Consider the following 25,436-nt stretch of genomic DNA (forward strand, 5'->3'; position numbering starts at 1 on the left):
TTCTTGATCTCTTCTTCTTCTGTTAGGTCCTTGCCATCTTTTTTTGATCATACCCATTTTTGCCTGGAATTTACCTCCAATGTTTCTAATTTTCTGGAAGAGGTCTCTTGTCCTTCCTATTCTATTGTCTTCTTCCACTTCCGCGCATTGCTTGTTTAAAAATAATTCCTTATCTCTTCTGGCTAACCTCTGGAATTTTGCATTTAATTGGGCATACCTCCCCCTATCACTGTCGCCTTTTGCTTTCCTTCTTTCTTGGGCTACTTCTAGTGTCTCAGCAGACAGCCATTTTGCCTTCTTGGTTTTCTCTTTCTTTGGGATGTATTTTGTTGCCGCCTCCTGAACAATGTTGCGAACGTCTGTCCCTAGATCTTCCAGGACCCTCACTACTAAGTCCAGTCCCTTAAATCTATTCTTCACCTCCACTGCATATTCCTTAGGAATATTAGTGAGCTCATATCTAGCTGATCTGTGGGTCTTCCCTAATCTCTTTAGTCTGATCCTAAATTGTGCAAGAAGAAGTTCGTGATCTGAACTACAGTCAGCTCCGGGTCTTGTTTTTACCGACTGTATAGATGTCCACCACCTTTGGCCGCAAAGGATGTAGTCAATCTGATTTCGGTGTTGTCCATCTGGTGAAGTCCATGTATAAAGCCGTCTCTTAGGTTGTTGGAAGAGAGTGTTTGTTATGCAGTGTGAGTTGTCTTGGCAAAATTCTATCAGCCTATGTCCTGCTTCATTTTGTTCTCCCAGGCCATGCTTACCTGTAATTCCAGGTGTCATTTGACTGCCCACCTTAGCATTCCAGTCTCCTGTGATGAAAATAACATCTCTTTTAGGCATGTTGTCCAGTAGGTGCTGCAGATTCTCATAGAACTGCTCTACTTCAGCTTCTTCAGCATCTGTGGTTGGGGCATATATTGGGATCACTGTGATGTCAGATGGCTTGCCCTGAATTCGAATTGAGATCATTCTATCGTTTTTTGGATTGTATCCAAGCACTGCTTTAGCCACTTTACGATTAATTATGAAGGCTACTCCATTTCTTCTGTGGTCCTCTTTTCCACAGTAGTAGATCTGGTGGTCATTTGATGTGAAGTGGCCCATTCCAGTCCATTTCAGTTCACTGACGCCCACAATGTCTATCTTTAATCTTGACATCTCACCAATAACCAGATCCAATTTGCCCTGGCTCATAGATCTTACATTCCAGGTTCCAATGGTGTGTTGATCCTTAGAACATCAGATTCACCGTTCACCACCAGCACCATCGGCCACTAGCCGTCCTTTCAGCTTTGAGCTAGCTGCATCATCACGTCTGGGGCTAGTTGAAATCCTCTGTTCCTCCCCAATAGCATTTTGACCATCTTCTGACCTGGGAGTCTCATCCGATGGTGTACAGACATACCTCTGGTTGTACTGATCCGTTGAGTTTTCACGGCAAGAATACTGGGGTGGGTTGCCATTATCTTCCCCAGGGATCACATTTAGTCTGACCTCTCTGTCATGACCTTCCCGTCTTGGGTGGCCCTTCACAGTTTAGCTCATGGCGTCATTGAGGTGCTCAAGCTCCAGCACGATGACACGGTAACGATCCTTTGCTGAAGATGTCACATATGCAAGCCCCAAAAAAGTATGAAAAAGATGCCCATCTCTGTATTTTATTTCCTTTTTAAAAAAGCAAACTTTTATTGAATGTTTGTTTTGTTTTAAGCAATGCAAGCACACAGCAAAAACCAAGATGACAGGGCATAAAGGCCAAGGGGGACAGGCAAACAAAGAGAACTGCTATGAGAACAGCCCCATTGTGGATACTGGATTATGCCACAATGTGGTTTTGTTGGGTTTGGTTTAGTGGGTCTTATGAATTCAGCAACTCTGCCTTGTTAAACATGGGCATATGGCTTACCATGCCTTGTGAATCTATTTATTTACATTTATTTATTTATTTATTCATTCATTCATTCATTCATTCATTCAGTCAGTCCTTCAGTCCTTCAGTCATTCAGTGAATTTGATACAATTTATATTGAGCCCATCTCAGTCTTTTGAGTCTGGGTGGCTCATATGCAAGAATAAAGGCAAAAAGTCATAAAAGAATGTTACAATAAAACTGAGGCCCCTGCAAATTATATCCCAAACAAACCATACCTGTCGGGCTGTACTGACAACCTACCCCATGAGAGAAAAGCCAGTTCTTCCTGGAAAGCTAACAGGGTTGGGGCCATCCAGGTCACAGGGGGAATGCTGTTTCATGAGCGTGAGAAGAATACATAAATATTTTGTACTGTCTAGAATACAAAGAGTAAGAGAGTTTGCCTACTGTAAATATCTGTATTGTACTAAGCTGATCAGTTCCACATACTACACGCTTAAAAAGATGTCTCAGAACAAAATCATATTTATGTTTGCTAGGAAGCGGCTCCTACTGTGCTTAATGGAACTTACTTCCAAGAAAATCTGTACCTTTCACTCTTTTGTCACCATGATACTTCAGTACCAGGACAGATCAATATCCATTTACTCCATGGGACTTACCTCTGAGTAGATGTATAGGTTTGTCTGTTACAAGTAATTAAAGACAATGATGTCTCCCTCACATTGTCCTTGTCAAAGGGGTTTCTTGTAACAGATTGGGAAGCCTATCAATTGTGCAGCTGTTTCCTTTTTCTTGGAAATGCAAATCAGAATTCTTCAATCTTTTCACCTTCCAAACTGAAATGAGTAGAAAGATCAGGGAAAATTGAGGAAGCCACAGCTACCATGTTAAATGTTTGTCTCTTTTCCAGTCGTGGACGTGCTCCTTTCTACACAGATATTTACTATTGTCAAATCTGAAAAGAGTTACAGCACATGCATATGTGACTTTTGCAAAGCATTCAAAAAGCTACAGAGAAGTAGAAAAATGTAAAAGTAAAGGGTTTAGGGAGAATGCCTAAGAGCAGGCTTCTGTCCCACTCTTATTAAACAAAAGGAATCATTCTATGGCAACTGTTGCTTGGCTACTTCATTCAGGGACATTCTATTGCACAAGTCCCTGGGAAGGAGAGGATTGTCTAGGAAAAAAAATGCAGAGTGATAGATCAGATACTCTACTGCAGCAAAAATGGCGAAGAGCCTTGTGGCACTTTAAAGATCAATAAACCACTTTATTCATGCGCTCCAGGGCTCATCGTGATGCACAAAGTGTTATCCTAAATTAGAAATACATATGACCAGACCACTCTTAATACTCATTATTGGATGATGGAATTGTAAGCAGTGTGATCAGAGGGAAATGCAGAAAATACATTTGGAGATATTTATATTATTAACAGCACCCATTCCAAAACAATTTTTCCTATCAAGCCACAGAAGATACAGTTGAACCTGTTGCACAAGTGTAGCTCAGCTGTTTCACACTGAAATCTGTCTAAGAAGTTCATTTGCTCAAGAAGGTCTGTATTTTAAGGTCACAGGCAAAAGGTCCTCAGAACTTAAAGTGCTCTTAATCTGTTAACATCATCACATCTACTTATTCTTTGGGGTAGAATGCAATAGTCCATACACCTTTCACTGAAGGGCTTTATGTGGTCTTCAAAGCTCAGCTACTTAGCTTGGTTCTCACATCTCGTAGTAGTTAACTGTTTTAGATTGGGAGGCTGCCTATAAGCAAAATGTATAAATCCAAAGCTTATGAGAAGGAAGTGTCATCCTCCAGGATGGACTGTGTGATAATTCATGGTATATTTTAGAGGTTTTAGGTGGGAGCAGTAGTTGAAAGCAAGCCATGTTTAGCTGTTCTCTGTTTTGGGCCTATATTGTAGTACAGTAGCTTGTTCCTGGATGCTAGTCTGGCCCTGTTGATACTTTTTCCCACTTTGTTGTGGGCAGACTGTAGTTTGAGTCATAGGCATCCACAGCTAATCGTGATGCACGTGGTGGCATTGTGCCTTAACCATTATATACTTGCATCCTAACCTCTGACACAAGGACATAAATTGCAGAGTTTGCATCATGACATCACATTTTGTCCCTTACTCTGCTCATCCCCCACAAACATCTAGCGTAAGCCGCCCAGGGTCATTCTGGAGGCAGGCAGCTTCTAAATCAGGGTTTCTCAACCCTAGGGTTCCATGAGAGGTCACTAGGGGTTCCCTGGGAGATCACGATTTATTTAAAAAATTATTTCAAATTCAGGCAACTTCACATTAAAGAGGTAAGCTTTATTCTTTATGTTTAGTTTAAGAACACTGTAAATGCATATATACAGGCCACCACATGAAACGAATATAATACTTTTGTAACTTATGGCCTATATTTGAGCCTGGATGTGCAGGGGTTCCCCGAGGCCTGAAAAATATTTCAAAGGCTCCTCCAGGGTCAAAAGGTTGAGAGGTTCTAGATAAGGTTCTAAATCTTATCTATGTATTTGCCTACCTATCTGTGGTTTGAGAAATGTCTGGTTTAAGTCCTTTAGCTGATTCCTAGAATGACCTTTTTCTATTGGTTTAAATATACCAATAGATTGAAAATTCACTCTAAGCTCCCACATATTGCAGATAAGCCTCAAGGCCAAGCCCCAACCTTAACCCTAACCTGAATTGGTGGGTGGCTGCAGCCCCTCTATTGGTCGCCTTCTGGTCTATAAGGGTTTTGCCATTGGGCACACCCAGCATAGCAACCATTTTGTGAGTGAACCCATAACACATCCTTGGGTGCCAAATGCAACCACTGGGAGAACATTGTTTGGGATTCTAGACACTTTCTGGGAAGGCATATCTGCCCATAATGATGACTTAAAAGACAGTGGCTTCTATTGTGCCTTAAATTATGCTTGTGTTCTTATGATTTAAACAAGGCAATATTTTCCCAAATGTTCTCTTCAGAATGTTAAAAGATAGCAATTTTATAATTAAAAATTTGTCTCTGGCTGAGAGGAAAAATATAATTAGCTATCAAGTTAACATTAAACACCAACTATATCATCAAAACAAACAAACCACAAAAAAAGCAAGAAACAGTCCTGCTCAGGTTAATCCCAGGTCTCCAGATTAAACCTGTTTAAACTTCAGAATAAAAATAAATACTGCTATGCAATGAGGCAAAATAGGCCTTTTCCTTGTAAAAACTCCCTCCACCCTTCTTGCATAGGAGTCTCAAAAGATCAGCAGACTAAGTGGACTTTCTTTACATTTTGTATGTCAACAAGCTCAGAAACTGAATATTGGTGGGAAATACATACATTCCCATCCATCCCACCCCACCTGGTTTTGTCCAGAGCACGTTGGTGCCTTAACTGCTCAAAAAACACATAATAAATTGTACAGATTGCTATTCACTCAGCAGTGGGCATGATAGACCCAGAGTACCAGGGGTAGAGGATTGGCCAAATTACGCAGAGGGTCATAATTTCAAAGGCGGATGTCTCAGCTACACTAATGACTGGAAGAACAAACTATTGTCTACACTCTTGCAGAAAGGGAAATGTAGCATTTCTTTGCTTTGAAAGTATCCCCAGGACGTTGATTTCAGATGGTGGCGTAGGACTGGCCGGCTTAATTATCTATAGAAACTTTCCTGGCACAACTTTCCAACTCCAAATGAAGTTTCCCACCAAAGATAATTATCATAGTATAAAACATTAAGTTGCAAATAAATCAACTAATAACAAGCAAGCAACCATTCGAACAGGCCAATAATTTTTTTAAAAAATGAAACAACAGAACAACTCTTTTTCATCATCATCCTAGTGTTTTCCCGCAAGTGCAGGGTCCGCTGTTCAGATCAATGAACACCATTTCATGCAATCACACGGAGCAACCAGGTCCAACTGGATGATTTTCATGTCCACATTAATTGTGTCCTGCCACCTTGGCTGTGGTCTTCCACACAAGCATTTGCCATCGGTGTTAAAGTGGTAGGTGGTGCAGGTAATGATGTGGGGTGCCACTCATAGAACATGGCCATACCATTGTAGGCATTTTCCCCACATTTTCTCTGTTATTGGTGCAACGCCCATCTGCTGCCGGACTGTATCATTGCTGACGTGGTCAAGAAGGGAGACACCTAATGACCAATGGAGCATGTGCATCTCCATGGCATGTAAAAGGTGTTCAGCCCTTTTGGTGGTTGGCTAGCACTCAGCGCCATACAGTGCTACTGGGTGGACCATCATTCTATATACTTTTGATTTTAGGTGAATTGGCACGCGCCTATTGCAGAGCACTCCGGTGATCTCCTTCCACCGTAACCATGTTGCATTCCCCCTTGCACGCACTTCCTCACCCCTTGGTAATAATGCCGAGCCTTGGTGCATGCCAACTTTCACAGGAAAGCTGTTGGAAAGGCTGGCGGCGCATCTTACTTGGCTGCTGGTATTAAAGTAAAGCATCTAAACCTATTTTATGAGTAGCTCAGACACACCGTGGTCACATAGTGCATACCATATCTGCTGAGTGAAACCCAGTCAAAAGCTTTCTCTAGGTCAAAAAAAGCCAGGTATAATGACCTCTTTTCTCTATGCTTCTCCATGAGCATGTGAGCTGCAAAAATGGCATCAGTGGTACTCAAGCCCTTGACAAAGCCACACTGCTTGATACTGATTTCAACAATGTCACGAAAGCGCTGATTGAGGACCAGCTCAAAAATTTTCATTCTGTGCAATGGAAGGCTGATCAGTCAGTAGTTGGAACAGTCTTCCAGGTCACCTTTGTTCTTGAAGGGGGGAACTGTGATACTTGTGGCCCATTCAGCAGGCACGTGGCCAGAGTCCAAAATGGCATTGAAGAAGTTTGTCAGCCAGTTAGCTGCTGTGCTGCAAAGTTCTCTCAGCTTCCAGATGTCTGCTGGTAGATTGTCTGGGCCAGGTCGTGGCCAATTCTTCATGCTACTGATAGCTTTGGTAACCTCCTCAGGTGTAACATGCAGGAATTGGCACCGAGCCATCAGGAATTGGCAGGTGTGGAAATTCAACATTAGAGATTTTGTCAAAGTGCTGCTGCCAGCATTTCAGGATTTTTTGCTTATCCTGCAATTGCCGTCCATTTTTATCCTTAACACACATGTAGTGTTCAATGTCTTTTGCCACCTTGGCGCACATTTACAACAGTCAATAGATGTTTTTCTTGCCTTCCTTTGTGTCCAGTTGTACTATAAGTCCCAGTAGTGATTGGCTTTGGCCTCTGCGACAGCTTTCTTTGCCGTTCTTCTTGCAGTAACGTACTTTTGCCAGTACAACAACAGAACAATTAAAATGTAAAAAAAAAAAAGTTCTCCCCAACAAAAGAACATTCGAAGACCCAAAGAGTTCAAGGACCATCAATAGACAACAGAGATGTGTCCTGAAGCTTAAAGGTGAAGAAAGATGATAGCAGCCAAATTTCTTCAGAAAGTTGACCCCATAGCCTAGAAAATATTTCCCAGAATATTTTCTTTTCCATTTACAATTCCTCAGGCAATAGTAGGAATTAGAGCCTCCTCTGAAGATATAAGCAGGTAGATAGGGTTATCAGGATCTCTGATCCCAAATGGGTTGGCTCAGAAGCAAATCAGGAGCCAGGGAAGCTGATCCCTTCTTAGTATTGCTATGGGATCTACAGGCTCCTATCAACACTCTAACTATTGCATTCTATACCTGTTGAAGTTTCCAAACACATTTCTCACGTAACCCCTCACAAAGGACTTTATGACCAGGACAACTGCATCTGGAACTGGATGAGTACTTAATTTTGAAACATCCCCTCAGCTAACCAGCATGTTTCTGGGTTATCTAAATTTGGTTCCATATTTAGCTCATTGCTTATTCCTTCCGGTTAAACATTTTGCCATTAAACAAAGCCAGTCTGAGTAAATTGTGATGCTGAGGTTAAAGCTACTAAAATCCTATGGGTCAGATAGCAAGGACATCGGCACACCAATACAATTCTTTGTTACAGGTATTTTGACCTTACTCTGGATTGCCAGCGTATTACAGGCCAAGTTACAACCATTCGTTCAGTGACTGTTTGAAGTTACGGCAGCGCTGAACGAATGGTACTTACACCCAGTCCCCAAAGTTATGGCCATTGCAGTGCCCCCATGGTCACATGATCGAAATTCAGGCACTTGGCAGCCTGCCCACACTTACAACCCATGAGGTGCTTCAACTCCCCCCATCCACCTATCTTACCACCCATCTCTGCCCTTTTGGTCCCCTGCACTCTTAGACCGCTGCCACCCTGTGCTCCGCTACCCCAGCTGACCTTCTCTGTTTTCCCGTTCCTGCTGCTGACCAAGAGTACCCGGCCTGGCCCTTTGCGAGGCAGCTGCTGACTGTGCAAGGCTTTCTTGCTGAGGTTGCACACAGCAGTTTCCTTGTGAGACTTGGGGGAGAAGACAGCAGCAGGAGCAAGAAGATGGTGAAAGTCATCTGCAGCAAGAAGCACAGGGTGGCAGGGGCCTCGGAGTGCAGGGTAAAGAAGGCAGCTGCAGCTGAAGCTTCGCACCATGCTGCTGGGCTGGGTTTCGGCTTCCCGGGGCAGCTGTAGCTTCAAGGCAGGGTGCCAGGCCAGACTGGGTCATCTGGGGCTTTGCACTGTGCTATGGTTCAGGGGCTTGTTGCATCCCCAGAGCTGCAGTGCACCAAGAAGCCCCTGAGCCACAGCGCAGCAAGCAGTCCCAGAGCCATGCAGTTCTGGGGCTGCTTACCACCCTGCAAGGCAGGGTACAGAGCAGCCAAAAGGGCATAGATGAGGGGGAGAATAGGTGGTTGGGGGGAGTTGAAAGGCAGGCAGTCCCTTACCTTGAAAGAACCAAGGCTCAGGGCTGGGAGGGACCAAGCCAGGAATGACTTGGATCAGGGTGGGTCCTCAGCTAACAACCAGTGGGATTCAGGTAACAATGGCAATGGGGAGTGCTGGAATTGCCGTTGCTAAGCAATGTTGTCATGTGACATCAAGCTTTACAACTGCATCACTTAGCGATGGAAATTCCAGTCCCAATTGCCATCATAACTCAAGGACTACCTGTACAGTGTAGACTGATTAGTTAAGATTGCAATAAAATATTATGGAAAATGAATGCCCAGCAGAGGGCTCCAGAGAGCTTTTAATCTACCCTTGGAAGCCTCAAAGATAAAAGCATATATTTAGACTGGGAAGTAAATCCATCCATCCATCCATCCAGGACAAAAGCTATGGCAAATCACTTCCATATTACTGCTAAGAAAACTATACTGATGTGTCTATGAAATAACCAGGTGACAAGCTCAGCGTGAGGGAAACTTAATGATATCATTAATAAAAGATTTATATCATGCATTCTGCCACTCAAATACCTTAGATTCTGTGGGGAAAGTAGGCCTCCATGTGGTAAAAGATGATTAAAATGGGGATGTGGATTAACCAAGCATCCTCTGCCTCACAACAGTTCTCACAGACAGGAAAACCAATAGAGTTGAGGAAATGTTCAAGGACAAAAAGAAAGTCTCCTTCTACAAAGGGAGAAGTGCCCACAGGATCCATTCCTTCACTCCAAATGGTGAACACAGTGTCATGCCATTGTAATGTAAGCTCCATTCCTTTTCGACTTTTTTTGCAGCATTACCACATACTACCAAAAAGGCATAGTTTGTGGCAGGGAAGTGTGATGCTGCTTTCATCATCTGCCACCCCTTGACCATCCCCAGCAGATACCTCTGCAAAAGATTTCGAACATAGAGACACACACTCCTTATAAACCAGCAAGCAACATTCTACTTGTGCTCATTCTTTACTCTGCTAATGTTGAGCATGGCAACTCTACACCCAAGATCCACTGACTGATGGAGTCTCTGCCAAGGGTGGTGATCTGTCCTGTAGGCATTAGTTGTGCCTTTAGGAGGAAGCACCTTGCATATACTGTATATCTACTGCAAGGTAGAGAGCCTTTTATTGGGACACTAGACAACCCGTGACCCATTGTGTCATCGCTTCTGAGATATTTCCTTACCAGATTCCTCAATGCCTTCAAAAATGGCAGAGCTTCTCATGTACTGGAAAAGTTCTTAAAAATTCAGGGAGAGATGTATCTGCCTTGAAAGTAGCCACTGTTGAACTGCAGAGCACAGTCAAACATCAGGAGTTGACCACAGGAAATATTTTATGACATTTTGGATTATGTCATAAAAAGTTTTATGATAATGTTTATGTCATTAAATGTTCTATAAAATTTGCCAATTTTCTATTCCATGGGAGTAATGAGACCTGGATTGTGGAAACATTCTGTAAGTTAGTCCATTTGAAGTAGCTTGGTTCAAAAGTTGTTACCCTACGATGCACCATTTTGCCCACTTAAAGGTTACAAGTATCAAACAGACATGAAAGTTTGAGAGACAGAGAGAGAGAGAGAGAGAGAAATAATGGAGGTGGGAAGGGTTGAAACTATTTATTGAAATGCTGAATCAAACCTTCTCACTTTCCCAAGAGGGCCCAAATGAGGCCCCTAACTATACCTATTTGAAGCTAGTGTAACTAATTCCTCCTGTGTTAGTTTCAGTGATAGAGGGAATTCCAGAAAAATAAAGCATAAGCTAAAAAGTCTGGAGGAACTACCACCACCCCTTTTTGCTTTGGTGGGTATCATATGGCCCGGCCTTGGAAACAGAAGCTCATTAGGAGGCTGACCTTGTATGAGCTCCAAAGCAAAGTGGGATCTGGCCTGGTAAGTACCTGGATGGGAGCTTACTAGGCAATTCCAGAACTGTAGCCTACACCTGAAATCTTCACCAAGTCTGTTAGGACCCTATTAGTCACAGTAGCATTTTTAGAGTTGTTGCCATTTTCTATTAACTGAAAGGTTTTACAAAAATCAGTACTTTTCGAATGCTTCAAATCTGTCAGAGCTACAGCCCCCAGAATCCCTAGTAGTCAGCTATGCTGGAGGGCATTAGGGAGGGAAAAGTCACTTTGGGTCATAAGCCAGGATAGACTCCAAATGCAAGAGAGGTTTCAGAGCATTTTAAGGGGTAAAAAGGCTTAATGCTCCCATTTGGCCCCCTTAAATCCCCCAAACTCTCCCTAAATGTAAAAACAGACCCAGGTTTTGGTCCTACCTATTCCGAGGAGACTCTGGAGGCACAAACGGAATGCTCTTAGACCTATGTGGTCTCCTGGCTGTATATTTTGCACCCCTGCTTTAATTTCATTGGGATCTTCCTAGTAACCTAGACATGCCCCTCTTTTACTTGTTCTCCCTTAATTCATGCCTGCACCACCATCTAGCTAGCTAAAACTCTGTCAGCCTCTTTAACCACTATTTAATCCTCAGGACTGCAAATGGTACATAAAACTGGCCAGTTAATAAGCATCCTAGGATGTGACGTTCTTCCAGATTACCTCTCTCCCCACTTGGAAAAAGCAATGAATGCCCTGTGAACACGGTTTAATAAATATTAAAAGGAAAGCACCTGTAGAGGGCAGCAGTGTGTGACTTATTAAGCAAACAGGCATGCAGCTTCCACCCACCCCCTCTGCCCAGCTTTTTTTAAAGGTAAACTCAAGCTGGATTTTCCACAATGCATTTCAAGAATGTAAGGAAGAGATGGCTGCTGTTCCTGTCTCCCCCATAGCCCTTCCATTGTTCTGAATTCTTCAGGCAAGCTGCGACAAAGGAATGTACAGCAGAGAGCAGCTTTCCTCAACTCAGCCCTGCTTCAGATACATGGACTTCATCTTCCAGAATTCCCTGCCAGAGCTACTATGCTGGGAATTCTGGGAAACATGGAGGGGAGCCCCATTGCTGGGTGCTTTAGCAAAAGGTTTGTCTCTCTTGCTAACACAAAGGGCATTTCTGCACTGCAGCCTTAAGCTGGTAGATTCATGTGTGTAAACAACCTAGAAATGAAGCTATCCCTTGGTGGATTTCATCCCCTTCCTGCACTTTGACCACAGTGATGGTCTGATTGAAGTTTGATCCAGACCCTGTTTCTGATCGGTGGATTCCCTTTCTTTATCCCTTCTGGACTGGTAAAAAGAAAAGTGAAAATACTGTGCCACAGTTTTACCAGTTTTCCTGATCAGAAAGGGAAAGTGGAAGTTGTGTCAATTTCACCTGGTTAAAAAATGGTTACTAAAGACAGGTCCACCATGTCATTGCTCCATCTGTGAACTTGTTTTAAAAAAAAGTTAAAATTTGTTTTTAAAATAGCTGTGGAAGTGATTGGAGGGGAGGAGGCATTCCTGCTACAGTGCCTAGTAGTTAATTGGAGTGGAGAGATTCACCTACAGCACACGACCTAGACAGCACCACCTGAGATAGCACACGTGAAAAAATGACCACTGATGCATATTAGGAAAAGGTGGTGGAGTTCCCCACCCAGTGGCTGAGGCCAGGCAAAAGATGACACTGTGTGCTCTTGCCCTCAAGAAATGATCACTGGCCCATGCTCAGGCTGGGGCAAGCTAGTCATGAGGATCAGCCCAAAGTCCCAAGTTAAAGGTCCATAACTCCACTTAGGCTGCTCTCCTAAACATACCAGGAGAGCCTCCTTCAACCTGGAGCTCTGAGGGACAACTACTGATATTGCTAATCAGAATGACTGGTGGTCACGGCTAATGGGAGATGCAGTGTAACAAGTCTGTTTTAAAATTGGGGACTTGGTGTTTGTTGCTAACAGTCTGGTTGGTGATAAACTTCAGCTTACCCATAAGAATGTTCATTATCTTTGGAGAATTTCTGAGTCTTCTTTTGAATTTGTTAACACCAAATATGGTAGTATTTAATTAGAAATGTCAAGCATCTGAGAAAGATTCCATCTCAGTCGGAATGCAGTGAGGTGCTAGTTGATTTTACTTCAGAGGTGGTGGTGTCTCCTACATCACAGGGTGCTGAGGGTCCTCATTGCAGGATGCTGGGAGCAGACAGAGCAACTCAGTGGAAAAAAACTGAAAGATGAACTTCACTCAGGGGATGATAACTAGAAGTTGTAGAGAAGATGCTACAGATTTTGTGAAATGCTTGTGGTATCTTACATATGTTTACTAGTCTTTTTTGACTTTGGAGCTGACATATTTTCCAATGTTATATACTGTAAATCAAAGAAGGGATTATAGCAAATAGGAAAGGAACGGGGAAGGAGACAAATGGAGAACTATGAAATGCTGTGTCTAAAACTATTATGTTTGAAGAGCTTTAAGTTACAACTTACTCTGGAATCTCTGTCAAGATCCCTCTTAAAAAAAGAACACAACAGAAAACTCTCTTTTCAAACAGAGTAGCAGCACTTTGACATAAACCATGAAGTAATTTCAAAAATAGGTAAAAAGAAATTTCAAATTAAAAATGAGCACTTTTTCATGGCTCATGAGATTATACATACATTCTGTGTAATAAGGGAACAGGTTTCAAGTATGGATGTCCCTTCCTAAAATGTGATGATTAATACACAGGTTGGGCACATGTTGAGACATCCAGGATCTTGAAATGAACTTAGCATTATCTGAGTCTCTGAATTCAGAGGCAATGGACTTTTTTTTCTGCTGCAGATCAAATCCTTCAGTGTCAATCTGTTGGGGGTGACATGCAGACAATGAGAAAGGCTGAAGCCAGCAATGCCAACATCCAGCATGAGAAGTCAGTTGGGCCTGCCTTTTTTCCCTGGTTCCCCCATCTCAGCCTCTCTTTTTTTCCTCTCCCTGCCCAAGAGAGGCCAAGCACTACAGGATGTTTTGATGCAGTTTGCCATAGATAGTCTTTGAACTGATAGAATTAAGTCCTGCATCTGTGCACACACACATGCACACACACACACAACATCTGCATTATGTCTGCATAGGATGTGGGAGTTTTATCAGGGATTCTGGAATTGCGTCATTTGATCAATGCCTACCGGGCATAGTTATCTTGGACTGTTTCCAGGTCAGGCAGAGGGAGCTGATCTGGGAACAAAGTGGGTCAACTACATCCAGCATAAACATACTTGGTGATGCTGTGTGCCAGGCTGCAATCCAGGATGTCATTCTTGGGCTGGGATTTTTAATGGAAGCATATTTTGAGGTAGAAAATTTCCCACAATAATTTGTTTAGGTCTAAGCCAAGCTTTGAGATAAGGTATGTGCCATGTGTAAGGCAATTAAGCAGTAAGTAAAGACCACATTTTTACCTTCCCCAGAGTCAGAACATGACTGTATACTCCTTAGGGCAGTGACCGTGTGTGTGTTAGGGTCATGGTTATGAAAATGTATTCTATTATTGGCAATGTATGTGTGTAATAAATTTGGAATGGAAGAAGCAATGCACAATGAAAACAAGTGAAAATATAATGGTTAAGGCACCAGGTTAGGAATGGGGAGATTGTGAGTTCCAGTCCAGCTTTAGGCACAAAGCCAGCTGGCTGACCTTGGGCCAGTCCCTCTCTCTCTCAGCCTTAGGAAGAAGAAGGCGAGGGCAAACTAATTCTGAAATCTTGCCAAGAAAACTGCGGGGACTAGTCCAGGCAGTCACCAGGAGTCAAAACTGACTTGAAGGCACAAAAAAATTCTTTTGAGCTGCCTCCAAGTTCTTTTTCTCAGGGATATCTTTATTGGCTTTATAAAAATACTCTTTTGTCTCTCTCTCTCAATCAGAGGAATGGTCTTTTTTTTTTTTTGGCTTACTTACTCATATAAAACTTAACAGACTGTCTTACTTCCAAGTAACATGTGCTGCATGTAGATGGTTACATGCAGACATAATACACAGAATATTGCATGTGACAGAAAAATATTCTTTATGCCATGCTAACATATAATAAGGAGAATAATATGTGGAATCCAGCCTCCTGAGGATCTTAGCTTTAGTTAAATCAACAACAAAATATGACATTTTTAGCCATTATTACTTCTATCCTTCTCAAAGGACTTTTGAATATCAGCTTCTGGGTGAGGGGAGAAAAGGTGGTTCACACTCCCACCCTCAAGGTCTTTCTGGAAGCTTCTGGATCAAGCTTAACAGACAGGAAGTTGAACTCAGAGTTTGCTTTATCCAGCAGGATATATGTTCAGATTATGGGGAAAGAGATAGAAGGACCTTTACTAAAATTATCTTCACAAAGAGGATTACAATACCAAAAAAAGTGCAAAACTAGCTTTCCCAGATCAGGTGTCTACCAAATAAGGTAGGGACCACTTTGCCAGAATTGTAGTCATGATAACTAGGAATTTTTCTAACACCTTTAGAGGGCAGCTGGATGGATAAGGCTGATACCTGTGACAAGCTGGACAGTGCATCAGGCCTTCATGTTCATTTATGCACCTGGAGGGATAAAATGCACCCAGTCCCACTATTCTAAGGGACTGAGATTTAACTTCTACAGATGAATCCTGGAAGATGGCAACAGGGCATTTAAATCATATAAATTAAAGGACAATGGTTTATCATCATTAGATATATTAAAAAGAAAAACAAAACAAAGATTTTCCCTGGAAATGGAAACAGCAGGAGGACATAATAATCTTGCAATTCATATAGTGAGATGAAAGTATTCCTTATGAGAGTCACAGAGCTATCCCTGAAATCAACATCCTTGTGCTCAAATTACTGGAATCCCTTGTTTGTTTGTTTGTTTGTAAATGCTTTTATGTCATTTCAATCAAATATGCATCTAACCAACTTACAAAAGCAGTATGCAATATGAATCATACATACAATATTAATAAATCAACTTCCAAATAGAAGTCATAACAACCAGGATGCCCACCTGTATATTTCACATCTCAGTCCCTGAATGCCTGTTTAAATAACCAAGTTTACAATCGTTTCCTAAATATTCGTACTGAGGATGCTAATCTTATTTCAAGTTCACTCACTTAGAAGTAGGAATGAGACATTGTGTTTAAACACAAACAGCACCAATTACCTACTGTATTAGTTTGTATATGTTGTTAAACTTCACTTCAATTAAAAACTCAGCTCCATGTATGTCTGGATTGATTACTATCTTTACCTACCCTCCAAGGGGAACTATTTATTTATTTATTTAATAGGCCACCTGAGTCTGGGCAGCTTACAGTTAAAAACCAACTCATTAAAAGAAAAATACAACTGATCAGAAGAGCAAAGAACAAAAAAGTTAAAACAAATCAAATGCAAACAACTAAAAACGGGACTCCACAATCACAAGGCCTGGAGGAACACAGAGTTCCACTGCAGGGAACTTCTGGTAAAGAATGCTCACTTCCAAGGCCCTTCCAGGGAGAACCAGTTCTGCCTCATAGGGGAGCAGGGAGTAGTCCCCCCCCCCAATCAATTGTTCTAACATTAGAACAATTCAGTAATTGATTGGTTTCTGAATTAACAGCTACTCCATCCGAGTTGATACTCAGGGTTGAATCTCAACCTGTTCATCCCCACTCATAGTCTTCAAACACTGGGTCAAAACTTCTATAGTATTTACCATTTGTTCAGGGGTACAGCTGTATAACCGGATATTATCAGCTTATTGATAGAGTGTACCCCAAACCACTGAATAACCCCTCTCAGTAGCCTCATGTAGATGTTAAATAAAATAAGGGAGAAGACTGAGCCTTGAGGTACTTCATTGTGGAGGCTCAGTGACCCAGCCTCATCTTTCCCACACACCAACTGGAGTCATTCAGGAAAAAGCAAAACCACCAATTCTCAAGCCTCCTTGCAGACAGTCCACAAGAATACCAAAGTCCATGGTATCAAAAGCCCCCAAGAGTTTCCATCAGGACCAGTAGAGCTTCACCTTCCCATCTAGGTCCTACTGTACATCACTAATGAGAGTGACCAGTACAGTTTCTGTCCTGACTGGGAAGAGTCTAGATAATCCATTTCCTCCAGAACCCTTTGCAGCTGCCACAATATCACCTTCTCCACAACCTCCTCCATAAAAAGTTGCTTTGAGACTGGGCAGTAGCTGTCTGGTATAGCTGAATTCAAGGTCAGCACCTTAAGAAGGGGGCAAACCAAAGCCCTTTTCCAGGTTTCCAGCATCTTCCACTCCCTAAGTGAGTCATCCACCACAGTCTGGATCCAGGTCTCTGTCCCCTATCTGGCATATAGTGCAAGCCAGTATGCCTGGAGCTCATTAATATGTCTACTAGTAGCTGATGTTTCTTCAAGACAGGATGGCCAGGCTTCACCAAAACAGATACAGAGATGCCACACTGAAACATAATTACCCTCCTGCTGGTGTACTCTTTCTTCTCCTTCCTCTTATGCCAAGACTAGAAACTCATCCAAATCCTGGTCTGTACATAAATCAGTATTGCAAACCATGTTCAAAAATCCGAATAGCTTCATATATACCTAGAGTTTCCAGGCATGTAGCAGAGCAGAGGGAGGAGAGAAGATGCTGAAAAGTAAATCAAGGAAAGAAGCTGAGCAGAGGGAGGAGAGAAGATGCTGAAAAGTAAATCAAGAAAAGAAGCTGATATTCTCTGGAGGAGGGGCTGTGGGATGCAGACTATAAATTTACTCTGATCCATATTTATCCTAAGTCAATGCTTTAAACAGCGCATATCCTCTGGGTGTCTTTCATCTGATCACCATTTTGGCTGAAAAATGTATGGGACCCAGTCTATGCCAATCCTGTTTTACTATTAACACAGCAATATGATCCTAGCTCTGATCCACATGCTATTCTGTTGCTCTACACACACACACACACACACACACCCATTGCATATTATGATGACATCACGCCGTGCAGTTACTGCTAATATGATCATGCTTGCCAGCATGTCCAAGAATAAGAACAACCCTAGCCTGTTTTTTCCATCTCCTCCTTATCAGTGACTGATTTCATCTTTACTAATTGGTCAAGGGATATTTTTATGGAAGAGGAAACAAAGAAAGGGTTTGTACAACACACAAGGGTAAAATGTAGTTGGCTAATTCACGGCACAGTGTCTTGTGCAAACTTAGTCCGTAATTCAATAAATCCTGATTCCATTAGCCATAACTTAGTATGTTGCTCAAATCCAGCAAGTACATAACCAGAGTTATGAAGAGAAAGCATTAATGTGTTTACTTACAGGATTCATATTTGTCTGCTGCCTTTCCCTCATGAAATCCATATAATATAATAATGCTAACTGCAGCAAGGCTATTATATGCTCAAAAATGGAAAGGTTCAGTTCTACCCAGAATGGAGAAATGGCTGGTGAAGATGATGGAATTTGCAAAGATGGCCAAATTAACCTCTTTGATTAGAGAAAAAATATCTACATTTATGGTTGACTGGAAACCCCTTATAGACTTTTTGCATGAAACAGAACAAAATGCACTTATGAGTTGTGGTTTTGATGATTAGAAAAAAAAAACACTGGATAATAAAAAAGTGAGCTTTTTTTTTTTGTAATCATAGAGTAAGAGTTGATTTTGTAATTGTATTTGCCGCAGGAGAAATCAGAAACTTTTTCTTTCTATTTCTTTTTGTTCTTTCCTTTTGCACTTTCTTTCTTCTTTCTTCTTTCTTTCTTTGTTCCTTTGTTCCTTCTACTCCTTATCAGGTTGTGTTAGTTTTTATGTTCTTTGTAAAACTTTTAATAAAGTTTTTAAAAAAAAAGTCCATGTAATAATGCATATTTCTCTCTTGCCCAGTTGTATCTTCACAATAACCCTACGAGGTAGACTGGCCTGAGAAAAAATGCCTGGACCAAGAAAAGCTTTTGCCACCCTTCACTCAAAGGAATGGGATTGTTTCAAGTTTAAACGTCTCTTCTTTGACTTATGTGGGAGAAAGAAACTGACGTGCATAGCGTTCAGGAAGTCTCCAGGCGGCAGAGGTATTGTAATAAGTGCTAAAATTATTATCTTCAGGTTCTGCCATTCTTCCAGAGGAACAGAGTTGCTCCTCTTCACCGTTTTGGTTTCCCCAGTTACTCTTTGATGTAACTTAGACTGAAAGATGGCAGTTAGCCCAAGATCTCCAAGGAGGTTACACAGCTCAGCAAAGGGTTCGAAACTAAACTTTCCATCCCAGGGGAAGCCCAACATTTTATCCTTCCTCAACCTGATGCTTTCCTCTTATGCTGGATCATAAACAAACCCCCATTTACCCCCTGGGTCAATATGATCTAAGTTGTCTGGCACAAATATAGAAGGTTCATTTCAGCCAGAGCCTCTCTTTATGATGAAAGATTAACTGGTAAGAGTACACTACCTTGTCCTTACCACTGCCTTGGAACTACCGTTTCACATGGACCTTTGGTAAGTCCTCTCTCCATCCTTTCTCTTGGCATTAGAAACCTTTGGGTGGGTGGGGGCATTTGCTTGTGTGAAATGGCTCTTGGATTGCTGCACATGCCAAGTGTAGACAGGACAGGATGTATCCCTAAATACCAAGTTGACCACCATCAGCCCTGAATTTAAAAGGTAGATGGGAGGAAAACAGCGTGAGTGAATAAATCAAGATCATCACTATACCCATCAGAGAAAGTGTAGTAAAAGCTTGACCTCAGGGAATAAAATGCTGATCTCCCATTTCCAGGACAAACCACTAGGCCCCAGCTTGAGCCATTAACCTCAAGATTTTACAGCCTCCCATCTACTCACTAGAGAATAGCAAAATGCAATTAGGCAGCCCAATGTCCCCTTACCTTTTAGCGGGTAACCTTTTCACCTCATTACCTATTGGTGCTATTTATTTTTACAGCATTGCCTCCTAGGAGCTCCTGAGGTCTATCCTTCCCCCTTCCCCCAAGACGCCTCTGTAGGATGGTGCATCCAGTATTGTCATGACCTCAACTCCTTTACAAAAATGTCTCACAGCTTTCTGTTTTGCACTAATCCAGCCTTAATTGGCTTTTTGCCACCCCCATTCCTCAAATCAAGGATGCACCACCATGCATCAATCAGTTCCAGACAATGTGTCATTCCATCCCCATCTGAACACCAAAATAGGAAAGGAGGAACAAAAAAGACATTTATTCATCAGCTGCATCCATCTAGGAGGGCCATTTTGAGATAAGCTGCATTCCCAAAGAAGGCTATTCAAATGCAACAGACAGAGAGAAACACGATGAATCACAGAAGTACAAATATTAACACGATATACTATGAATATAATACAATACAACTCAAATTCTGCACCAACAGTATTTTTAATTCATGCATATCTGTGCTCATGGTATTTAATTTTATTAGCATTGTGCTAATAATACATTTTTTTTTCTTGCCATACCACCAAAGGATTTTTTGTAGGACACAGTGAATGAATAAACAGTCCTATTTATGCTCTCAGTCTTCCTGTATCCTTTCTTTGAAATTTCTCAGGAAGACAAGTTCACAGTCTCCCCAAATATTCAGAAATTATCTGATTTTCCCAGAAGGTCATTCTGACAAGACACTGGAAACTGACAGTCTGGTACTTGATTCTGGTTCTAATCACCAAATAGAATGTATTCAGAGACATCCCATTTCTTAACTTTTAGTATGTTTCTACCCATCTGAGCCTTTTTTTTTTGCATCTCCCTTATGTTGTGGGACTTCAAGGTTCTAATAAAAATTATGTAGGCCTGAAGGCTCCTTTCACCTGCTCTAAAGTAGATACATTACTTCTCAACAGAAATAAGCAGAGCTTTTAAAAGTGGGAGTCATTTCGTTATCTAACCTCTTCAGCAGAAATTTCCTATAATAGAGGTTTGATTGTGTGTTCAAGAGACACCAGTGACAATTCTTAATTAGGTCTGCAATATACATGTATGATTTTGCTGTATCCAACCGGATTTTCTCTTTTTCCTTTAAGCAAAATGTTGGAGAAAACAGTGTCATTTGCAAAATGACAGAATTTGCAAAATTGTGATCACTTGAATTCAATCCAGTTTCTAATCCAGTTTCGGGAAGAAAATCTTCTTAGTTGTCCTCATAAACATCTTAAATCAGGGGGCTAGATGTATGGAGTGTAACTCAAGTGACTCTCTTAAATCAGCAGTTTTCAATATCTGTGACTCTGATATCCTTCTAGACTGCTGTGCTGGGTTGAATCTGGAAGGCAGGGTTTAGTTGGGCCTTCAGATCTTCTGGGATGGTTTGTTTCAGATGGTGATATTCAGTCCTGTGCCTTTGACTTACTGGAATCTTATCTCAAGATTCTTTCTTGACCTCCATGCTATATAATATCTATATGCAATAATTATTCTCCCAATTATCCCAAGTCATCTAGAAGCTTGGACTATGTTGATACCAGAGTATAGATAACACCTTGCTCTGCCTCTTTTCTACTTACAAATCCTACATGTCTTAAAACGTAAAACAGACAAGCTGGCTGATATGTATGGAAATTGCACTACTACTGAAAGACCAAATTCACAGCTTAGATTGATTTTTTATAGACTCATAGTTTTATGCCAAGGTAAAACTGGTAGTGATAGTTACAATGACTTTAACTTACTTATAAATAAAGATCCTATGACTGTTTAGTCTGATCTCCTTTGATTTACACAATATCTGTTCATCTACCAATCCAAAGAAACTTCACCTGATACACAATGCAACCATCTCTGGAGCCAAATGATCAGCCATGTAACTCTAATTCTAAACTAGTTGCCTGATTACCAGTATATTTTCAAGCTCAATTCAAAGTATTCTCCATAAATTACAAAGCCTTAAATCATGGATAAGCCATCTGTAACCTGATTCATAAGCATGTGTAGAATCGCAGAACTGTAGAGTTGGAAGATGATCCACAATGACGTCTAGTCCAAACCTCTACAGTTTGCTGGAAAACCAATTAATCATTCATAAGGCTTCTTTAGAAACTCAGAGAGAGTGTTAAGAAGTGCATCCTGTAGAGTTGTGGGCTGTTCTTCTGAACAGCCCCTTGATGGCTGGTGGTCAATAATCACTATAAAGAAGTGGGCAGGTGTCCATGGCTAGCTGATTAGCCTGATAGGTGGAGAGGAGTCTGATGGTTGGTATTTCACTGACAATAGTAGTGGGCATTCTCAGTGGGCACCTTGGGGAAAGTTGTCTCTTTACTCCCTTTCCTCTTAGCAAGCCTGCCTGCTGGTTTCCCACTGCCTTTGATGAGAGTGGGACTCAGCTTCACACCGATCTTCAAATGACTCTGCTTAAAATTGCTGATTTCCCACAAGGATCAAGCAGCAATCTGGGGAAAGCTCAGTGTTTTCTGTCACTCTCGGCCACCTCAGTGGGATGGTGTGGCAAATTGTAAATAGTGTGTGTGTGTGTGTGTATGTGAGAGAGAGAGAGAGAGAACGATGGTGAGCATGTCATAAGTGGACCCTTGACTGTGACCTAAGAATAAAACCCTACTGAAATTAGAGGAACATATTTTGAGTAAATATGATTGGAACCACACTGCACATTGCTTGAAGAGTATAGTATGACAGAAGCCATGAAAGAGCCTTTTGCTACCAATCTTTGAAATCCTTTCACATGTTTCACCACAAGGGTTTGAAAGTGAATACTATGAATTCTTGAGAATCTAGAATTAGCCTTGAGATACCAAATGCCAGCTGTAATCAGTCCTTCCTCCCTTCCTTCCTTCCTTCCATCTTTTTCCTGGAAACCTAAAGGAATATGAGAACATAGAGGTCCTTTCTATCATGGAAGTAAACCTTCTTCTATACTGGTTCATGCAGCATCCCTTCCCCTTCCCTCCAACCTTAGGGACAGAACTATCATGGGATGTTTCTGTGGAATTGGGAGGGGACAGACATCACTGCAGGGGCTCTTACACAGAGTGAGAAATTGAATTACATGCTGCTGGGAAAGACAGGGGAAAAGAGTCCATGAAAGAGTAGTAATAGAGAGGGAAGGGGGGATCTGTAGAGCTGTATTTTTTTTTCCCCTTAGAATGAAAGATACCGAAGGAATAGCTTTGCTGCCCTTAGGTGATGTTGTCTTGGGAACAGGAAGGTTCATACAGGAGAGGATAAGGGGGGAACTGTCTCCTGAATGTATGATCCAAAGAGTAAAAGCCCTATGGATCTGCACTAGGAGTGGCTGCTTTATAATTTCACCTTGGGGAACCATTAAGACGGTGAAATGGGGAAGGAATGAGTTGAGACTGCTGCTGCCACTCCTCAATCCGACAACAACAAAAAAATGGTCACAGGGGACTACTCTGGACAAAAAACGGGAAAGATCCCATCAGGTCCACAGCGGGGCTGGATACAGGTATTTTCCTGTGCTTTAGGAAAACATTAAAATATTTCTCTTTGCACAGGCATCATGACTGATATTTTCCTCTGGGGGCAAAGAGCACGGTGACTACAGCTTGTTTGCCTGCTCCATTTAAATAAATGAAAGGGAAATTTGGGGACGTATCTCCCCCTTTCCCACTCCACAAAATATATTTTCTTAAATGTTGCCGCTGTCCTGCTACTGGCGTACAGGAAAGGAATGGAGACTGCAGGTAAGGAAAGCTGTGTGACAGCCAGCAATGGTCCTTTCTAAAGGTTTTCCAGTTAGCATCAGAAGATAAGAAAAGCCCCCCTAGATCAGATCTATCTTATCTGGTGTGTTGTTTCCCACTTCAGCACAGCCTGGTGCCTCCACAAAGCCTGCATGCAATGGCTTGAAACCCCAAGTGCTGCCCACAAACTAGCATTCAGTGCCATGCCCCTTTTGAACTAGGAAGTACCAAATCCATGTGCTTATATGTAGCCATGGTACTCTATAGTAAAGGTAAAGGTTTCCCTTGACATTAAGTCCAGTCATGTCCGACTCTAGGGGGCGGTGTTCATCTCCGTTTCAAAGCCGAAGAGCCGGCGTTTGTCCGTAGACACTTCCGTGGTCATGTGGCCAGCATGACTAAACGGAACACCGTTACCTGCCCACTGAAGTGGTACCTATTAATCTACTCACATTTGCATGTTTTCAAACTGCTAGGTTGGCAGGAGCTGGGACTAGCAACGGGAGCTCACCCCATCACGCGGATTTGAACCACCGACCTTCCGATTGGCAAGCTCAGCAGCTCAGCGGTTTAACCCGCAGCGCCACCACATCACCATGGTACTCTATATCACTTACTTATTAGAGAAAATCCCTAGGACAGGCTTCCCCAACCTTGATTTCTCCAGATATGGTAGACTACGGTTCAAAGAATTCCCAGCCACTATGGCCTTGATATCAGACAGTAGGACAATGTAGTAATCTAGCACATCTTTCATCAAAAAAAAAAAAATATCTTGGCTCTTAATTCAGCAGAGCCAAGGACAATTGCAGCATAAATGAATAGTGCAGATAATAGAAAGCAGTAATGTGGAAGGAAGGGGCTTCCTGAATGAAGGTTCTTGGTATGAAAGTGAGTATATTAGAAATGGGTAGGTGTAAGATAAAATTATCAGCAGAAGACCCACTCTCCCTTCTTCTTCCCCCTTCCCACTGTGTCTGCGACCTGTGGCAAGAGAAGCATCTCTTGATCTCCCCTCTGCCCCCTGCTGCTTCTCTTGCTGGGGACGGCAGGAGAAGGGGGTGGCAAGGCAACATCACAGGACGCTCCTGTGGTCCCAAACCTGCAACCCACACAGTGATTGCTCTGTGGATTGCAGGAGACCTGCTGGTTTTCAGCTGCCAGTTATTGACTGTTCTCATCCTGCTTCTCTGTCCCCTCCCACTTTTCATGCAGACAGAATCTCTGTTCTGCGTCATCACTGAGGCAGAACAGGGCTGGAAAGGCAGCCGGCCCTTCTTTAAGCCAGCATTGTCTTTTGCTGGGTCTCTTACTGGATAACAGCACTAGAGGGCTGCTGTGTGGAAGAGCGCAGCCTGTAAATCTGATGTTTAGACTTGTATTGTTGCTGTTGCTAAATCAAATCAGTTCAGTAAAGCCCTCTGGTCAATCATTATGCAGAAGAATCTCCTCTTTCGCCCCTCCCCTCTACCCAGGGGGATGGAAGAGGAAAAATATTTCTGATACCTATTAACACATTATTTCTCCAAATCCTGAAATTTGGTTTTGATTTCTTTTAATTTACTAAATTCCCCCCAAAAGTATAAAAATAACCATCAACCATCCAGCAAATCAGAAAAGACCAAGAGGGATTCCTTCTCAGCCAAGCTCTTCCTCCTCTTTATCTCTGTTTGTCTTTACCCCAAAGAAGCTAAGCCATTTTCTATCACACCAAGCCAGGCAAAGCAGTCTAGCATCCTGGAAAGGCAATTCTTTTTTTGTTTTGTTTGTTTTTCTCCTTCCTAAGCCAGAAGGTTTTTCTCGCCAAGAAAGGAAACTTTTTCTTTATTTTTTTATTCTCGGGATAAGCTGGGCATAACAGGGACGTGGTGGCACTGCGGGTTAAACCGCTGAGCTGCTGAGCTTGCCGATCGGAAGGTCGGTGGTTCGAATCCGCGTGATGGGGTGAGCTCCCGTTGCTAGTCCCAGCTCCTGCCAACCTAGCAGTTCAAAAGCAGGCAAATGTGAGTAGATTAATAGGTACTGCTTCGGCAGGCAGGTAACAGCGTTCCATGTAGTCATGCCGGCCACATGACCACGGAAGTGTCTACGGACAAACGCCGGCTCTTCGGCT

The sequence above is a fragment of the Candoia aspera genome, chromosome 3 (genome assembly GCF_035149785.1).
Source record: "Candoia aspera isolate rCanAsp1 chromosome 3, rCanAsp1.hap2, whole genome shotgun sequence".
NCBI classification, from domain to species: Eukaryota; Metazoa; Chordata; class Lepidosauria; order Squamata; family Boidae; genus Candoia; species Candoia aspera.